Source organism: Manis pentadactyla, chromosome 1, assembly GCF_030020395.1.
Source record: "Manis pentadactyla isolate mManPen7 chromosome 1, mManPen7.hap1, whole genome shotgun sequence".
Taxonomy (NCBI): domain Eukaryota; kingdom Metazoa; phylum Chordata; class Mammalia; order Pholidota; family Manidae; genus Manis; species Manis pentadactyla.
The window spans coordinates 195,091,259-195,107,657 of NC_080019.1; the positions used below are offsets into that span (position 1 = coordinate 195,091,259).

The following is a 16,399-nucleotide window of genomic DNA, read 5'->3' on the forward strand; positions in this document are numbered from 1 at the left end:
AATAATCATCAAGAACAGAGGATGGATTTTATCATTACTTGCTCTGCCTTTGATTAACTGTGATCTGATCGCAGAATATCAAATTTCATCTATGCTTAATGCATGATCAAAACTGAAAGTTTCTGTGATGATTGCCCTTGTACTGTTCACCATGTAAGAACTTATTCACTATGTAAGAATTTGTTCACCATGTAAGAACTTGTTCGTTGTGCTTCAGAAGATCGGAGACTGATGAGAATTAGGCTTGGGGTGGATTAATGATTGTGCATTGAGTCCCCTGTACAGAATTTTATTGTTGTTAACTGTAAACAACCATTTGATCAATAAATATGAGAGATGCCCTCTCAAAAAAAAAATTTCATCTATGCTAGCAGATCAACTTTATGGAATCAGGTCTTGGACATTCCTATTTACTTTTATTGATCTGAACTAAGAAGGATCAACAGAGGTATATTAAAGTCTTCTAACTAACAGATTTTTTCCCATTTCTGCTTGTCTTCCCAGCCATGTGTGCCTCATGTACTGGTACTGTGTTACCTGTATACAATTTCATGGTACCTATAACTTGACTGAGGACAGGACCATTCAGTGACACAAACCAACCTTCTTTGTCCATTGAATGTGAACCTACCTGATGACTGCATTTTCTAGTTTTACCAAAGAAGTATCTGGGGGTGAATGAAGATTTAAGTATTTGCATCATATACTTGTAGCATCATTTTCAGATGGTTTTTCAGGGGAGAGCATTCTCCACGTGACCATAGCAGATTCCACATGGGTGCCTGGCACTTAAGCACACATTGTGGCTGTGCACTTTGGTAGCCAGTTTCCAGCAGGGATGACTCTCCACCCAACCATGCCTCTGGTATGCAGACCCTTGGGTTACCCTTGCCCCATGACTCATGTGTCACCAGCAGAATGCAGCAGAACTACACTGTGTGGCTCTCAAGGTGACGTAGGAAGGATCCTTGGTCTCTCACCACTTGCTTTAGGAGTACTGAGTCGCTAGGAAAGAAAAATCTGCCTATCCTGAGGCCACCAGAGATGCAGACCATAGAAGGAGCACAAGGTGGAAAAACTCTAAGACTACATGAGGAGAGAGAAAGATGCCTCAAGCCACCAGCTGTTCACTCCCTGAAGTTTTGGTCTGTTACACAGAAACATCACTAAGACATCACTGAAAAAAAAATTCACAGCGCAAAAAAAAAAGTGAGTCACAGCAGACACAGCCACTCAACAAACATAGCCACTTGACTGGTGGGGGAGGTCCCGCACCAGGCATCCAGTGTCTAACAGCAGATGCCAACCCTGCACCTCACTGGGATCAGGAACTGAAGGGCAGACCCTGACGTGAAGAAGATGTGAAGGAATTCCTACACAAATAGCTCTCGTCTGCATCAATGTGTCTGGCATGCTTATGAGTCAACTCTAGGACCATGAGAGACTGCTGGCTTAATTTTCTGTTAAAATGTACTTACTTTTTCAAGGTTTTTCTTTTACTTATTTTTTATTGAAGTATACTTGATATACAGCATTGTATCAGTTTCAAGTGTACAACATAGTGGTTCAACAATTATATATGTTACAAAATGCTCACAATAGGTGTAGTTACACGGGTCACCATATAGTTAGTACAACATTATTGACTGCATTTCCTATGCTGTGCCCTGTGACTTATTCATTTTATAATCGGAAGTTTGTACCTCTTTTATCCCCTTCGCCTATTTTGCCCATCTCCCCATCCTCCCATTGCAACCACCAGCCTTTTCTGTTTAACTCCGTTTCTGATTTGACAATGTTTTTTAGACTCCAGTTATAAGTGAAATCATATGGTACTTGTCTTTCTCTGACTTATTTATCTTAGCATAATACCCTCTAGGTTCATCCGTGTTGTTGCAAATGGCAAGATTCCATTCTTTTTTATGGCTGAGTAATATTTCACCTTGTATACACACATCTTCCTTACCCATCCATTTATCAACAGACACTTAAGATTGCTTCTGTATCTTGGCTACTGTAACTAATGCTGTAATAAACATAGGTGTGCATTTTTCTTCTCCACTGGTGACTGGTGGGACTGCTGGACCCCCAGTGGGCAGGGGCTAGGAGGCTGCCTCGGTTATGTCTAGAGCTGATGCTTTAGTTCTGAAAATCAGCTTCCTTCACTTGGGAGTCCGGTTGCTCTTTAAACTACAGCTATTTTTTCCATGCCCAGGGGCAAGAGAATCTGCCTGAGTCCCTCAGGGGCATCCCTCCCTATTCTTGCAGCTGCCACATCTCCATGGTCATTTTCTATGTGGTCTTTCTCCCCCTCATTGTGCAGAAGCTGCTCACTCAGCCCTAGCTTCTTGTTCTGTGTATAGATATAGATTCGGTGTGTATGTGGGATGTACAACTACAGGAATATACTAGAGCCATAGAATTGTATACTTTAAATTTGAAAATTGCCAGGTATATTATTACATCTCAGTAAAGCTATTAAAAAGTAAATTAATAATAATAGGGATATAATTTTCATGTTTAATGGATTACTTAGTCTCCACTGCTCATCCCAGACCTGTTTCCTATAAACTTCTTACCTGCAGCACTTAACAGTGTTCCGTATTTTCTGAAAGAAACATAAGCAAGTTTCCTCTGATGTTAATACTGCGACCCTGTTTTATTGTTTGGTTTTTGTTTCTTTGCCTTCCTTGTGATGATTTCTTACCAAGTCAATTATCCGTGTGAGGAGTGGGAGTGAGGGCCAAGGGCAGACCTCCGTCTGCCTCTGAATACTATTTACAGAAGCCTCCTCAGGGCTGGAGGGGCTGTCCCGTCCCCTTGGGAAGTGGCTCCTAGAATTCGGTTTCTCTCCTATGTGGCTGACTTGGTTTCTGTGCAAGGAGGTCGTGTTAGAGAGAAGCATTCTGTAACCTGAGGGCCACTGAGAGAGATGAGCCTACTGTCCTCCGTTGGCTGCTGTTTGCCTGACGCCAGGAGGGGTTCCCACATCTCTTCTCATCTGTGCATGCCTTCCCCTGTAACACCTGCCCCACCAGGCTAGGTGAGTCTCCACTGAGGAGTGAGAATGCCCACTGTTAGGAAGTCCAGTCACAGAAAAATCAATGGCAAGGCATCTGATGGCATGGGTTTACTTCCAGGCAAACGCTACCACCTGTTGATTCACCAGGAAGAAAACAGCTCCAAGCGAAAGGCTCATCTCCCATGGCTCATCCCCGAGCGCAGCTCCGCGGTTCCAGCTGGCTCCCAGTGCCTCCTCTCACCCTCTGCTGTACTCTGAGGGAAGGAAGACTCCCAGAAACCTTCATTTCTCCAAACCTGTAACTGACTCTGGGACCATTACCAGAAAGACCCACCTTCCTTCTCTCCACGAGCCCTGCAACATTTAGTGAATAGAGATTTACTCTGCAACCGAGACTGACGACAGCAACATCCTTCTGTAGAAGGACGATTTTTCAGAAGTTCCAGAAAATTCCCCTATACAAAAATGACAGCCGATCTGAAGGTTAATTTGCCCACACTATGAGTCATTCAAGAAATAATCAAAGAATTAACTATGGCCCCAAAATCCCTATGGGAAAAAGATTCTATGGACAGAATCAAATAATTGGAGTAAAAGCCAGAAGAGGCCAGCTGATCCCCCTACACCTTCACCTCACTTCCTAAATATTCTCTAGAGCTGAGCCATAGAAAGATGCAGGCCAACTGTGATCCACCTGAAAGAAAAAGAACCAGAAATTCCATGTACCTGTCCCTGCCATCACACTATGTTACCTGTTTTAAAAAAGCCTAATGTCAAGGATACAGATTTATGAACAACAGAATAATTACACCCCACTTTGCTACAGAGCCTAGCCCGAATGCCATCCTCTCTTTGGCCCACCTAAAGCCAAATGCTTTATAGGAACAGATCAATACTCAGGTTTCTTCAGTTTCCAATCCTACAAAGTTGGTCAATTTAGTTGCCTTTACTTAAAAATCAACAGTTCTTCCAGAAAGTGATGTCCCCAGGGATTCAATCGAATTCCATCCTACTTCTCTCAAGTCTTTATCCCAGACTTTAAGGGTACAGGGAGCCCCTGTGGAGGAATCCTCTGACCCAGGAAGTAGAGCCTCCTCACAGGCACCATGATCTAGAAAGCTCTAAGGTTGGCCATTTCATCTCCTCACTGGACCAGCTTTTAAAAAGGGACATGAGCTTCTCAGGAAACACTCCAATTCCACAAAACAACAGTTCATTATGTAGGCCACCTCTGTCAACTGAAGGAAGGGCATTATGGAAGGAAAGGTTACGAAGTAGCCAAAATTAACCAAGAACAACCACTGAGAGACAGAATTTCCATGATGAACTGGATACTGCAGGTAATAGACACCAATTTTTCTGAATTAGCAAGATATCTATACGATTGGACTGAACCAAACATGTCAGAGCCACACACAAGGAACATAGAAACTGCAGTCTAGAAGCATCCACCAGGGCAGAGCTTGGGGAGGATGCCCCTACTCCAAAGCCTCACTTAGCGCTGCCTGTTGAGGGGTCTTGTCCCCAGAGCAAACACGGGCACCACCAGGCTGGTCCTGAAGTCACCCTGGGTGCAGCCCCAGTGTGTCCTCCTCTTCAGGACGCCTCAAGCTACACTTGTCGTGTACTTGTTACCTGAGTTTGAAGTTCTGTTTGGCTGTTGTCCTGGCAGCTGACTCAACAGATGATTCAGAGAGACAGGATGAAATCATAGCTATTGGTGCTCAAACTGAAAATCAGCTCTCTACAAGCCAGCCTCACCTTTGAGAGGCCACGACGGCTCCTGATGATCTCCCCCAGAGCTCGACGAACCCAGCACCTACAATATCAAAGATCCCTCACGCAGAAAACCACAGACTGTTCTGACATGGGCAGGAGTAGCAGCCAGGATGTAAGACGGTACAGCCATGGTGAAAAATTGTCTGGCAGAGTCTCCAAAAGTGAAACACAGAACTCACAGAACTATCACAGGACCCCGCAACTTCACTCCTGGTATATGCCCACAAGAACCAAAGACGCGTTCATATGCAACTTAGCATGGACGCTCCCAGCAGCATCGCCTGAAATAGCCAAAAGGCAGAAACTGTCCTAGCACCCATCCGCAGCCTCTTCACTGCAGACTTGGACTAGGGGATCCGAGAACCCCCCAGATCAGGGTCCAGAACTGCATCCTCGCCTGGGGCTAAGACTCTCCTCTTGGAAGATGAACACAGGCTAGGAGTGGTGCAAGCAGAGTGGGACACGGGTGCTCAGCTCACATCCGTCCTCTTCCCTGTGTCAATGCCAGTGTGGAGGAGGGGAAGAGGATGTGGAGGATGCCAGGGCCAGGAGCAGGCACAGCCCCTGACACAGGGTACTCTGTTGTCAACTCTGCGGGCCTCTTACATCCATGAAAGGATAACTGGACCCAGTCCTGCCCATAAACTGGCAATAATCAAAAAGAAATTTCTATTCTGTAATCATCATCTAATATTGTTGGAATGAATAAACCAGGATTAAGAGGCAAAGAGCACAATTATGACTTCAAATAATCAAAAAGAAACAGTAGATAGAAGAACAAGTTTTCTACTTGCAAGCTAAGTGAATTAATCTTTATGGGACTGTGATAACAGTTTGCCATCTTCCATTAAGTTCTATATTAATCCTCTTATAAAAGTTACTGCAGACAATCATGTCCTCTATGTCATACAGCACCATGGTTACAATGTGCTCTCACCTGCCTGAGTTCAGCAGAATGCCCACCACACTGTGTCAGGCATACAGAGAGGCATTACTATTCTACTCTGAGAATGAAGAAAATGAAGTCCAGAGAATTCACACCCTGCAAAGTGGGTGAGCTGGGCCTAAAAAGGCCAGCCCCTTGCCACAATATTAACCTATTATTAAGAATGGTGGGTGAGTAAGAAATACAACAATTTAATGCTTAAACAAACCTGTGGCTTTCAGATTTTGCTTAGGATACAATAAACTGGAAAGAGTTACACCTCCATTCTTTAAGCAGGCAGGGAAAGTAAACTGGAAAATCACAACTTGCCTTGAACACTTCAGAGAGTTGAGGCTCGGGGTTCAATCTAATAAGAAAAACCAGAAGGGGCAGGTGCCCCAAGGAGAGATGTGAGGCAAGTATTTACATATCTGGAGCAGATGCCAGATGCCATACAAGCCAGCAAGGAAGAGTCAGTTACCAGTTTTAACAAAGTGTCTGGTCAGCAGCTGCCAGGGCCTAAGGAGGGGCCGAGGGGTTGGCTACAGAAGGAAGGGATGGGGGAGGCTTGGGGAGAGGTAATGGAATGGTTTCATGCCCTAACTGTGGTGGTCATATGACTACGTGCTATGTTAAAACTTTCAGAACTGCAAAAGGATGAGAAAAACATCTGTAATGGGTGAGTTTTAAATTCTTTTAAATCAAAAAAAAAAAAAAAAAACCTCATTGCGGAAGGCACAGGATCTATCTGGCAGCTAAACCAAGGTCTCTGCAGCACTGCCCACTGCCCACAGTGGTCTTCACAATGGAGACGCAGAGGCCTCTAAGACCTCAGCGAAGTAGCACATTAAAAACACAGCACCACATAACCTCCAATGAGTTCTACACAAGAGTATAAAGGGCATATAAAAGTGTAGGCAGGTGGGGCGGAAGATGGCGGCGTGAGTAGAGCAGCGGAAATCTCCTCCCAAAACAACATATATCTATGAAAATATAACAAAGACAACCCTTCCTAGAATAAAGACCAGAGGACACAGGACAATATCCAGACCACATCCACACCTGAGAGAACCCAGCGCCTCGCGAAGGGGGTAAGATACAAGCCCCGGCCCCGCGGGAGCCGAGCGCCCCTCCCCCCAGCTCCCGGCGGGAGAAGAGCAGGCAGAGCGGGAGGGAGACGGAGCCCAGGACTGCCGAACACCCAGCCCCCGCCATCCGGGACAGAGTGCAGGGCCCTCGATACTGGGAAAAAAGGGCAGCAAGAACAGTGAGCAGGCACTGGAGGCTGGGCGACAGAGGACATAAGAAAAGCGCGCGACCATTTTTTTTTTTGCTTTTTTGCTGCTTTGTTTTGGCGAGCGCTTTTTGGAAGTCTTAAAGGGACAGGGACCCCAATATTAGGGAAACAGGGCAGAAAGACCGGTGAGCAGAGGCCTGAGGCTGGCACCGGAGAATAAAGAAAAACGAACGACCACCTTTTTTTTTTTTAATTAAAAAAAAAAAAAAAAAAAAAAAATTTTTTTTTTTTTTTATTAAAAAAATTTTTTTTTCTTGTTTTTTTTTGTGGTCGTTGTTTTGTTTTGGCGGGTGCTTTTTGGAAGTCTTAAAGGGGCAGGGCGGGCCACTTAATCCAGAGGTAGGGAATCCGGGATCTCTGGGCACCCTAACCCCTGGGCTGCAGGGAGCAGGGAGGCCCCTTACGGAGATAAATAGCCTCCCAGCTGCTCCCCCTCCAACGCGACTCCACCATTTTGGAGTAGCTGCCCGAGCCAGGCCACGCCCACAGCAACAGCGGAGATTAACTCCATAGCAGCCGGGCAGGAAGCAGAAACCCTGTCTGCGCGCAGCTGCGCAGCACAAGCCACTAGAGGCCGCTGTTCTCCCAGGAGAGGAGGGCCACAAACCAACAAGAAAGGAAGTCCTTCCAGCCGTCACTCGTCCCAGTTCTGCAGACTATTCCTATCACCATGAAAAGGCAAAGCTACAGGCAGACAAAGATCACAGAGACAACACCAGAGAAGGAGACAGACCTAACCAGTCTTCCTGACAAAGAATTCAAAATAAGAATCATAAACATGCTGACAGAGATGCAGAGAAACACGCAAGAAAAATGGGATGAAGTCCGGAAAGAGATCACAGATGCCAGAAAGGAGATCGCAGAAATGAAACAAACTCTGGAAGGGTTTATAAGCAGAATGGATAGAATGCAAGAGGCCATTGATGGAATTGAAATCAGAGAACAGGAACGCATAGAAGCTGACATAGAGAGAGACAAAAGGATCTCCAGGAATGAAACAATATTAAGAGAACTGTGTGACCAATCTAAAAGGAGCAATATCCGTATTATAGGGGTCCCAGAAGAAGAAGAGAGAGGCAAAGAGATGGAAAGTATCTTAGAAGAAATAATTGCTGAAAACTTCCCCACACTGGGGGAGGAAGTAATCAAACAGACCACGGAAATACACAGAACCCCCAACAGAAAGGATCCAAGAAGGGCAACACCAAGACACATAATAATTAAAATGGCAAAGATCAAGGACAAGGAAAGAGTGTTAAAGGCAGCTAGAGAGAAAAAGGTCACCTATAAAGGGAAACCCATCAGGCTAACGTCAGATTTCTCAACAGAAACCCTACAGGCCAGAAGAGAATGGCATGATATATTTAATACAATGAAACAGAAGGGCCTTGAACCAAGGATACTGTATCCAGCACGACTATCATTCAAATATGACGGTGGGATTAAACAATTCCCAGACAAACAAAAGCTGAGGGAATTTGCTCTCCACAAACCACCTCTACAGAACATCTTACAGGGACTGCTCTAGATGGGAGCACTCCTAGAAAGAGCACAGCACAAAACACCCAACATATGAAGAATCGAGGAGGAGGAACAAGAAGGGAGAGAAGAAAAGAATCTCCAGACAGTGTATATAACAGCTCAATAAGCGAGCTAAGTTAGGCAGTAAGATACTAAAGAGGCTAACCTTGAACCTTTGGTAACCACGAATTTAAAGCCTGCAATGGCAATAAGTACATATCTTTCAATAGTCACCCTAAATGTTAATGGGTTGAATGCACCAATCAAAAGACACAGAGTAACAGAATGGATAAAAAAGCAAGACCCATCTATATGCTGCTTACAAGAAACTCACCTCAAACCCAAAGACATGTACAGACTAAAAGTCAAGGGATGGAAAAACATATTTCAAGCAAACAACAGTGAGAAGAAAGCAGGGGTTGCAGTACTAATATCAGACAAAATAGACTTCAAAACAAAGAAAGTAACAAGAGATAAAGAAGGACACTACATAATGATAAAGGGCTCAGTCAAACAAGAGGATATAACCATTCTAAATATATATGCACCCAACACAGGAGCACCAGCATATGTGAAACAAATACTAACAGAACTAAAGGGGGATATAGACTGCAATGCATTCATTCTAGGAGACTTCAACACACCACTCACCCCAAAGGATAGATCCACTGGGCAGAAAATAAGTAAGGACACGGAAGCACTGAACAACACAGTAGAGCAGATGGACCTAATAGACATCTATAGAACTCTACATCCAAAAGCAGCGGGATATACATTCTTCTCAAGTGCACATGGAACATTCTCCAGAATAGACCACATACTAGGCCACAAAAAGAGCCTCAGAAAATTCCAAAAGATTGAAATCCTACCAACCAACTTTTCAGACCACAAAGGCATAAAACTAGAAATAAACTGTACAAAGAAAGCAAAGAGGCTCACGAACACATGGAGGCTTAACAACACGCTCCTAAATAATCAATGGATCAATGACCAAATCAAAATGGAGATCCAGCAATATATGGAAACAAATGACAACAACAACACTAAGCCCCAACTTCTGTGGGACACAGCAAAAGCAGTCTTAAGAGGAAAGTATATAGCAATCCAAGCATATTTAAAAAAGGAAGAGCAATCCCAAATGAATGGTCTAATGTCACAATTATCGAAATTGGAAAAAGAAGAACAGATGAGGCCTAAGGTCAGCAGAAGGAGGGACATAATAAAGATCAGAGAAGAAATAAATAAAATTGAGAAGAATAAAACAATAGCAAAAATCAATGAAACCAAGAGCTGGTTCTTCGAGAAAATAAACAAAATAGATAAGCCTCTAGCCAGACTTATTAAGAAGAAAAGAGAGTCAACACAAATCAACAGTATCAGAAACGAGAAAGGAAAAATCACGACGGACCCCACGGAAATGCAAAGAATTATTGGAGAATACTATGAAAACCTATATGCTAACAAGCTGGGAAACCTAGGAGAAATGGACAACTTCCTAGAAAAATATAACCTTCCAAGATTGACCCAGGAAGAAACAGAAAATCTAAACAGACCAATTACCAGCAACGAAATTGAAGAGGTAATCAAAAAACTACCAAAGAACAAAACCCCCGGGCCAGATGGATTTACCTCGGAATTTTATCAGACATACAGGGAAGACATAATACCCATTCTCCTTAAAGTTTTCCAAAAAATAGAGGAGGAGGGGATACTCCCAAACTCATTCTATGAAGCTAACATCACCCTAATACCAAAACCAGGCAAAGACCCCACCAAAAAAGAAAACTACAGACCAATATCCCTGATGAACGTAGATGCAAAAATACTCAACAAAATATTAGCAAACCGAATTCAAAAATACATCAAAAGGATCATACACCATGACCAAGTGGGATTCATTCCAGGGATGCAAGGATGGTACAACATTCGAAAGTCCATCAACATCATCCACCACATCAACAAAAAGAAAGACAAAAACCACATGATCATCTCCATAGATGCTGAAAAAGCATTTGACAAAGTTCAACATCCATTCATGTTAAAAACTCTCAGCAAAATGGGAATAGAGGGCAAGTACCTCAACATAATAAAGGCCATCTATGATAAACCCACAGCCAACATTATATTGAACAGCGAGAAGCTGAAAGCATTTCCTCTGAGATCGGGAACTAGACAGGGATGCCCACTCTCTCCACTGTTATTTAACATAGTACTGGAGGTCCTAGCCACGGCAATCAGACAAAATAAAGAAATACAAGGAATCCAGATTGGTAAAGAAGAAGTTAAACTGTCACTATTTGCAGATGACATGATACTGTACATAAAAAACCCTAAAGACTCCACCCCAAAACTACTAGAACTGATATCGGAATACAGCAAAGTTGCAGGATACAAAATCAACACACAGAAATCTGTGGCTTTCCTATATACTAACAATGAACCAACAGAAAGAGAAATCAGGAAAACAACTCCATTCACAATTGCATCAAAAAAAATAAAATACCTAGGAATAAACCTAACCAAAGAAGTGAAAGACATATACTCTGAAAACTACAAGTCACTCTTAAGAGAAATTAAAGGGGACACTAACAGATGGAAACTCATCCCATGCTCGTGGCTAGGAAGAATTAATATCGTTAAAATGGCCATCCTGCCCAAAGCAATATACAGATTTGATGCAATCCCTATGAAACTACCAGCAACATTCTTCAATGAACTGGAACAAATAATTCAAAAATTCATATGGAAACACCAAAGACCCCGAATAGCCAAAGCAATCCTGAGAAAGAAGAATAAAGTAGGGGGGATCTCACTCCCCAATTTCAAGCTCTACTATAAAGCCATAGTAATCAAGACAATTTGGTACTGGCACAAGAACAGAGCCACAGACCAATGGAACAGACTAGAGAATCCAGACATTAACCCAGACATATATGGTCAATTAATATTTGATAAAGGAGCCATGGACATACAATGGCGAAATGACAGTCTCTTCAACAGGTGGTGCTGGCAAAACTGGACAGCTACATGTAGGAGAATGAAACTGGACCATTGTCTAACCCCATATACAAAAGTAAACTCAAAATGGATCAAAGACCTGAATGTAAGCCATGAAACCATTAAACTCTTGGAAGAAAACATAGGCGAAAACCTCTTAGACATAAACATGAGTGACCTCTTCTTGAACATATCTCCCCGGGCAAGGAAAACAACAGCAAAAATGAGTAAGTGGGACTATATTAAGCTGAAAAGCTTCTGTACAGCAAAAGACACCATCAATAGAACAAGAAGGATCCCTACAGTATGGGAGAATATATTTGAAAATGACACATCCGATAAAGGCTTGACGTCCAGAATATATAAGGAGCTCTCACGCCTCAACAAACAAAAAACAAATAACCCAATTAAAAAATGGGCAGAGGAACTGAACAGACAGTTCTCCAAAAAAGAAATACAGATGGCCAACAGACACATGAAAAGATGCTCCACATCGCTAATTATCAGAGAAATGCAAATTAAAACTACAATGAGGTATCACCTCACACCAGTAAGGATGGCTGCAATCCAAAAGACAAACAACAACAAATGTTGGCGAGGCTGTGGAGAAAGGGGAACCCTCCTACACTGCTGGTGGGAATGTAAGTTAGTTCAACCATTGTGGAAAGCAGTATGGAGGTACATCAAAATGCTCAAAACAGACTTACCATTTGACCCAGGAATTCCACTCCTAGGAATTTACCCTAAGAATGCAGCAATCAAGTTTGAGAAAGACAGATGCACCCCTATGTTTATTGCAGCACTATTTACAATAGCCAAGAATTGGAAGCAACCTAAATGTCCATCAATAGATGAATGGATAAAGAAGATGTGGTACATATACACAATGGAATACTACTCAGCTATAAGAAAAGGGCAAATCCAATCATTTGCAGCAACATGGATGGAGCTGGAGGGTATTATGCTCAGTGAAACAAGCCAAGCGGAGAAAGAGAAATACCAAATGATTTCACTTATCTGTGGAATATAAGAACAAAGGAAAAACTGAAGGAACAAAACAGCAGCAGAATCACAGAACTCAAGAATGGACTAACAGGTACCAAAGGGAAAGGGACTGGGGAGGATGGGTGGGTAGGGAGGGATAAGGGGGGGAGAAGTAGGGGGGTATTAAGATTAACATGCATGGGGGGGTAGGAGAAAAGGGAGGGCTGTACAACACAGAGAAGGCAAGTAGTGATTCTACAACATTTAGCTATGCTGATGGACAGTGACTGTAAAGGGGTTTATAGGGGAGACCTGGTATAGGGGAGAGCCTAGTAAACATAATATTCGTCATGTAAGTGTAGATTAGTGATAGCAAAAAAAAAAAAAAAAAAAAAAGGGCAGTTCCTGTGTGGTAACCTCCAACGAGTTCTACACAAGGGTATAAAGGGCATATAAAAGTGTAGGCAAAGGGTCTGTTTGTGTTTATACAGAGGATCAAAGCCTAATTGGGCTACCCCGAAAATGAACTAAGATACGATATGAAAAAGAACTTCCAACATCTGCACCCTCTGGAAGACTCATGCCAGAAGATGATCATCAAAAAACCCCAACAAAGATCCACGCACTGCTACAGCTGTAGATGCACTCATCCCACCAGTTCCTGGACCTGCCATGGGAATGAGGAAGGAGATATCTAAGCTGGCCTGTGCATATAGTAAAACAACAAAATTGGACTGGATCTATACGGTTGGAACTCAACCAAGAATTTGGAGAAGTGCAAATTGTAGCGCTCCAAAGTCTTACAACTACAAACTATTTATTGTTAAAAGAACATATGGCATGTGAACAGTCCCCAGGAATGGGTTGTTTTAATTTGTCTGATTTCTCTCAGACTGTTCAAGTTCATTTGGACAATATCCACCATATCATAGATAAGTTTTCACAAATGCCTAAGGTGCCTAACTGGTTTTCTTGGTTTCACTGCAGATGGCTGGTAATTACAGATATGCTTTGGTTATGTAACTATACTCCTATTATGTTAATGTGTGTGTGCAATTTAAGTAGTAGCTTAAAACCTATACATGCTGAAGTTACTCTACAAGAAGATATATCAAAGAAATAATCAATCTTCCCAAGTTTTCTTCCGCCTGCTACTTCTATAGCTTTTCTTCTTCATTCCTAATTACAACCCTTAAATAGAATTCGTGCCTCATATCAAATTTACCGAGTATCATAATTCTTCCAAGTGGTAAAGATACCTCAAGACAAATGCTGGGCATAGAAGCCACAGGGCATAAATATGCAAAGAAGTAAAAAGCTAACTTTTTCAAACAATAAGGCTTCTCTCTCACTTACCAACTTCACATTTCCCTGTATGGCCCCGGAAGATGACTGGTTAGCCAGAGACGGGTAAGATTCCTCAAGGGAGGAACAACCTAAGACAGGCACAGTCGCAGGGGGGCCATCAGGTGAGAAATTGGGGATCAACAGAGGTGAGGCTTAGAACCTCACCCCCCCGTTCTGAGAGAAATCTTCTGCATACGTGGATGTTTTATTGCCCTGGTCTAGCTTGGATTAACACATAGTCTACAGGCACACACCTGATCATCTACATGTGCTCTCTTACAACACTAAACTATGTTTTCTACCTTTATCTTGTATCTACCTACCACTTCAGCATTTTATTAAAAATAATAATAATAAAGAGAGAAATGTGGTATCCACATATAAATCAAGTATAAAAACCAAATGAGTATTCATATTTGAACTGACTGTTTATAGTTCATAATGCATGAGCAAAACCGAAAGTTTCTGTGATGACTGCCCTTGTACTGTTCACTATGTAACTTATTCATTATGTAAGAATTTGTTCTACATGTAAAAACTTGTTTGTTATGCCTCAGAAGATTGGAGACTGACAAAAATTAGGCTTGGGGTGGAATAATGATTGTGCATTGAGCATTGACTCCCCTATACAGAATTTTATTGTCGTTAACAACCATTTGATCAATAAATATGAGAGATGCCCTCACAAAAAAAAAAAAAAAAGGACAGACTTCCAATGGTAAAATAAATTAGTAACCGGGATGTAAGGTATAGCATAAGGAATATAGTCAAGATATTGTAACAGCCTGGTAGGGTGATAGCTGGAACCTAGAATTATGTATATAAATGTTCTACCACTGTGTTGTACACTTGAAACTCATGTAATGTAATACTGTGTGTCAACTACCCTTCAATAAAAAATAATTATTAAAAAATAAAAAAAATAAAAAAAAAAAATAAAATAAATAAAAATAAAAAAAATAAAAAAAAGTGTAGGCAAAGGGTTCTGTTTGTGTTTATACAGAGGATCAAAGCCTAATTGGGCTACCCCGAAAATGAACTAAGATACGATATGAAAAAGAACTTCCAACATCAGCACTCTCTGGAAGACTCATGCCAGAAGATGATCATCAAAAAAACCCCAACAAAGATCCACGCACTGCTACAGCTGTAGATGCACTCATCCCACCAGTTCCTGGACTTGCCATGGGAATGAGGAAGGAGGTATCTAAGCTGGCCTGTGCATACAGTAAAACAACAAATTTGACTGGATCTATACTGTTGGAACTCAATCAAGAATTAGGAGAAGTGCAAATTGTAGCGCTCCAAAATCTTACAACTACAGACTATTTACTGTTAAAAGAACATAAGGGATGTGAACATTCCCCAGGAATGGGTTGTTTTAATTTGTCTGATTTCTCTCAGACTGTTCAAGTTCAGTTGGACAATGTCCACCATATCATAGATGGGTTTTTCACAAATGCCTAAGGTGCCTAACTGGTTTTCTTGGTTTCACTGGAGATGGCTGGTAATTACAGGTATGCTTTGGTTATGTAACTATACTCCTATTATGTTAATGTGTGTGCGCAATTTAAGTAGTAGCTTAAAACCTATACATGCTGAAGTTACTCTACAAGAAGATATGTCAAAAGAAATAATCAATCTTCCCATGTTTTCTTCCGCCTGCTACTTCTATAGCTTTTCTTCTTCCTTCCTAATCACAACCCTTAAATAGAATTCGTGCCTCATATCAAATTTACCGAGTATCATAATTCTTCCAAGTGGTAAAGATACCTCAAGACAAATGCTGGGCATAGAAGCTACAGGGCATAAATATGCAAAGAAATAAAAAGCTAACCATTTCAAACAATAAGGCTTCTCTCTCACTTACCAACTTTACATTTCCCTGTATGGCCCCGGAAGATGACTGGTTAGCCAGAGATGGGTAAGATTCCTCAAGGGAGGAACAACCTAAGACAGGCACAGTCGCAGGGGGGTCATCAGGTGAGAAATTGGGGATCAACAGAGGTGAGGCTTAGAACCTCACCCCCCCGTTCTGAGAGAAATCTTCTGCATACGTGGATGTTTTATTGCCCTTGTCTAGCTTGGATTAACACATAGTCTACAGGAACACACCTGATCATCTACATTTGCTCTCTTACAACACTAAACTATGTTTTCTACCTTTATCTTGTATCTACCTACCACTTCAGCATTTTATTAAAAATAATAATAATAAAGAGAGAAATGTGGTATCCACATATAAATCAAGTATAAAAATCAAATGAGTATTCACATTTGAACTGACTATTTATAGTTCATAATGCATGAGCAAAACCGAAGGTTTCTGTGATGGCTGCCCTTGTACTGTTCACCATGTAAGAACTTATTCACTATGTAAGAATTTGTTCTCCATGTAAGAACTTGTTTGTTATGCCTCAGAAGATTGGAGACTGACGAAAATTAGGCTTGGGATGGATTAATGATTGTGCATTGAGCATTGACTCCCCTATACAGAATTTTATTGTTGTTAACAACCATTTGATCA

At 41.9% G+C, this 16,399-nt stretch overlaps 1 protein-coding gene across 6 annotated transcripts in view; it reads right to left on the bottom strand.

Moving 5' to 3' along the window:
- Window positions 1-16,399, bottom strand: part of HSF2BP (heat shock transcription factor 2 binding protein) — a 136,907-nt gene that overhangs the window by 78,945 nt on the left and 41,563 nt on the right. The window lies entirely within an intron of this gene.